Source organism: Rhinopithecus bieti, unplaced genomic scaffold, assembly GCF_001698545.2.
Source record: "Rhinopithecus bieti isolate Rb0 unplaced genomic scaffold, ASM169854v2 scaffold_11508, whole genome shotgun sequence".
Taxonomy (NCBI): domain Eukaryota; kingdom Metazoa; phylum Chordata; class Mammalia; order Primates; family Cercopithecidae; genus Rhinopithecus; species Rhinopithecus bieti.
The window spans coordinates 473,045-477,715 of record NW_016806932.1 but is presented as its reverse complement, the minus strand read 5'-3'; positions in this window follow the sequence as shown (position 1 = coordinate 477,715).

Sequence of the window (4,671 nt, the reverse complement as noted above, 5' to 3'; positions counted from 1 at the left end):
TCCCCTACAGAGATAATAAACCTTGGCAGCCTATCTTTGAATTGCCTTTTTCCTCACAAGTATATTCAAAGGCTTTAAAATTTCTAGTATTCCTTCATAAGCGCCCTCCCTGGGTTATAAAGACAGAATTTCAATCTCTGAAATCGGATGAGGAACTTGGGAAAATATAGGTTACAAAGGAGAAAAACAACATTGTTGGGCCCAGAATCCAGATCCCTACGGTCCTATGTCAGTACTATTTCTTTACATAACTCTATTCTCTCTCTTTAAAATAAATAAATTCCTAAATTAGATCTCTTTTTGCATGTTTATGCTGTTTTCAAAGCTTAAGTGCTCAGGTTAAAAACAAAAAAAGTTGGAACATTCTGACAAGGAAACAAGTGGAATTCATAGCAGTAGTGATGGCCACAGAACAGGACTCATAAATGAAAATAAGTTTCAGTCTTAGAAGTGACGCTACAGTGTCTCAGTGAAGACTAAGTTACTCTTTTAGCTCTTTATCATGTTTAAAGTGGCATGTCAAAATGGTTATTTTTTATTTATCTCCTAATAATAAGATAAATGAAACATGTTCTCTATACTGCTTTTAAAAAATAGCTAAAGCACCCAAAATATTTTTTACTGGTCAAAAGAAGCAATGTTGAGTTAATGTCGATATAGAAGAAAAGGCTACAGAGGCTTCCAAACTCTCATCCACTGAGTACAGCCACAAAAATAAACAGTATGATCAAATGCCCACTCAGCTGTAAGCAAATACAAAAACAAAACAAACCCAGTACATCATCCAATTTGCAGCAATATGACATACGCTGCGAAATAAATGGGTTGTAAATGAATGACTTGGAAACATAAACGCACTTGATGTATGGGATTGTGAGCTACAAAAGCTAGTTAGGTAGAAGTATGTGAAAAATGATGACTCTGGTTCTAGAAGAGTTGAGGTATTTTATTTCTGAAGGAATCACAGTTTTAGTTGTCTAGTAGGGCATAATCTTAGTTATGACATTTGTAAAATGAGGAATGCTTATCTTTCCATTTTCTAATGAGAGGCAAGGGAAAAGCATGCATTCAGTTAAATCAAAAGTGGCTTAAAATAAGTAAATGCAAGTGAAAACTGCAAACTGCATACATACAGTAGTCTGATACTTAGTGCTTGATAAATATTTATTGAAGAAATATTTCAGATATACTGAAATTGTATAGGAAGCTCCAATTAGGATTCCCTTTTTCCCCAGATAGTTTCAAATTATTTTTTGAAACTAAAAAGAAAAGAAAAATAATTTTAATTTAATATTCTTATTTAGTGGTTTATGGAGAACCTTCAAGCCATTAAATGTCAGGATTCCTTTATGGTCTCTATAAAGACTGACCTAAATTCCTCAAAGAGTACTAATTTCTCGTTCTCTGCTGTAGAGCACTAGAGTGAATTAGTCACTCTATTCTCCAACATAAAAAGGTTGCCTCCAAATAAATTTACAGTAACCAAGAGTTCCAACAAATGTATTTTTTGAAATATTTTTCAAGACAAACTCTCACTCTGTCAGCCAGGATGAGTGCAGTGGCATTATCCTGGTTCACGTTCACTGCAGCCTTGACTTCCAGGGCTCAAGTGATCCTCCCACCTCGCCTCCTGAGTAGCTGGCACTACAGACACAGGCCACCACACCCGGCTACTTTTTAAATTTTTTTTGTAGAGATAGGGTCTCATTATGTTGTCCAGGCTGGTCTCAAATTCCTGGACTCAAGCAATTTTCCCACCTTTGCCTCCCAAAGTGCTGGGATTACAGGTGTGAGCCACCACACCCAGTCCAACAAATGTATTAATTAACCTGCAACTATCATTGTGCAGATTTAACTTTTGAAATGTTTTGTTTTAAACCACTCAATAAAAAGTATTTTCTAAGGATTTCGAAGGTAGGCCAGATGTCCTGAAGGTGCTTCTCCTCTCAACCTCTAGGGCTGAGCACATACAGGAATGCAATAAACATCTGCTGAAAAGATGAACATCCTGAACACAGAACAGTGATTACAAAGGGCTATGTTTTTGATATTTACTACAGGTTGTCAGTATAGGCCAGAGCTACCTTACAAAGTCTGCTATTTAAACATTTCATTTTGATATTTCTTTTAGGAAGAATCCTGACATTTAATCCAAGAAGTAATAGTAATTCTGAAATATTTCCTTTCTTTTAAAAAGATTTTGGTCAACTTACTGAACTGTATCAAAGTGAGGTTCATGGCCTCTACATCTGTCCTTAGCAGTAATGCACTCAACCTTATTTTTCTCAAGAGCAAGCTGATAATCTGTGTAAAAGCAGAGTAGTGTAAAATGACTTGATTTTAACAGAGAACTATGAAACATTAGGGAGTCTGCACTTGGAATGGTAGTTCAAGAAAGGCTTCCTGAAGGAAAAAAGATACCTGAGCTACAGCTTAAGAGTATTAGTAGGGAGGCCTCGGAAAGAAAATTTGGGGGAGAGTTTGGGAGAATAGACACAAAGTTCTAAGTAAAAGATCTAGCATATGCAGAGACCCAGAAAAAGGAGAGTGATCCATTAGGGAAGCAGAATACAGGAAGCTCAATGGGTCTAGAAAAGAGGGTAAGGAGAGTTAACAGAAGGAGTTTAGGTAAAAGATAAACAGTAGGCCGGGCGTGGTGGCCTAAGCCTGTAATTCCAGCACTTTGGGAGGCCAAGGCGGGCGGATCACAAGGTCAGGAGATCGAAACCATCCTGGCCAACATGGTGAAACTCCGTCTCTACTAAAAATACAAAAAAATTAGCTGGGCGTGGTGGCACGCACCTGTAGTCCCGGCTACTCAGGAGGCTGGGGCAGGAGAATTGCTTGAACCTGGGAGGCAGAGGTTTTGATGAGCCGAGATTGCAACCATTGCACTCCAGCCTGGCAACAGGAAAGGAAAAAAAAAAAAAAAAAAAAAGATAAACACTAAACGAGAGATTGTTAAGCTTCATTAAAGAATACGGATTTCATTCTTAAGGGTACTGTGGAGTTACTAAAAGTTCTAAACTGTAGAGTGACATCAGATTTGCATGTCAGCTAAGGTTTAGAAAAATATATTGGAAGGGGCAAAACTGGGGGCAAGGAGATGAGTTAGTTAGAAAGGCTGCTGAGGCAATCTTGGCAAGGCAAGAGGGCAGTCTTTGGAACAATGGGAAGGGAGAGAAGTGTAGAAGATGACAGTGGATTTTGTCTCTCCAATATGGTAGTAAGTTCCTTGAGGGAGGCAATCATGCCTCAAACTCTTGTTTTTGAAATTTAGGAGATAAATCTCAAATCATCTGCTTTCCTGATCAAGTGGCTTCCCTGAACTCATTAGGTCTTTAGAAACTATGATCAATTCATGACAAGGAATAGATATATTTTAGTAGAAAAAGCAGTAATTAGGCTAAAAGGCATAATCATACTTTTATGGACCACATGTTAAACCCTGTACAATAGATTTGCACATCCCCTCATTGGAATCAGAATTATACTTAATGCAGTAATTGGTTAGAAAACATAGAGTGATGGTTTTAGCCATTAAACCAAAGAACTCCTTTAAGAGTGGGAGTGGGATTTGTTAGATTTATGTGGTTTAAGCATTCTTGAAAAATCCCCTATTGTCATTTAAAACGTTTCATTTAGAACAAATGCTGGTTTATAAGGCTACTTCTGCTTACTAATTTTGTCTAGATTTTTCTCCTCCAGCTCATATCTTCCTGTTTTTATCTACATAGCTTGTCTGCTAAGCACTTTTTCCCTTTTCAACATCATGTTTTGGGTACATTAAGATCCTTTTAGCACTGAACTTTAAACTGGTCCTCTTATTTGCTCTATACTTTTTTTTTTTCAGTTCTTCAATTTTTAGAATTATATCACTTTAAAGGAGCAAGAATGTTGACAAGTCTTTGGTATTTTCCTCTCATTTAGGGTTTCTTCTTTTAGAAATGCACAGTGTTTTAACTTTCTACATAGCTATTTAGAAATATGAGGCATCACCAATATTTGTAAATAGTTATTATTCCAAGAAGTGTCAGTGCTTTTAAATTAAAAAGTTGCTTTTACCCCTAAAGAAACAATGTGTTAAATAATGGTCAGGTTTTCTAGGCTGGTAATAATAAGACCACTAATTTGTTAACTCCTGTGTATCAGACACTTAACATTTTACATGTATAAAGCAGATGTAATTATTTTTATTTTACAAATTTGTGACATAGAAACTAAAAGTATGGGCAACTTGACCAGTTACAAAACTTGTAAAATTCAGCCTGGAACTGGAACTCAGGTCTGTCAGAATCCAAAGCAGCAGTCACTATATGAACTTGCTGCTTTTACTGAATATATATTTAAAATTTTGATAACTGTGTATTCACCTAAGTTCTTGATTCTGGAGGCAAGAAAAGAGGGTAGGAAGAAAGAAAAATTTATCTTCCTTACTTTTACTCAGGGTGAGTTTTTTTTTGTTTTGTGTTGTTTTTAAGAAATCATGGAATGGGTGATCTTGGGTTTTGAGAGCTTCTCTCCTCCATATTTCCCTCTTCACTCCTGTCTCTTTCTGGGCCTTTGGTGGCCTCGTGCTACCCAAAGCCTCTTCACTACATATCTCATCTGAATCTACCCAACCTCCTACATGTTCCTCACATGACCCCCATTTCTGGAAAAGTGGTAGGT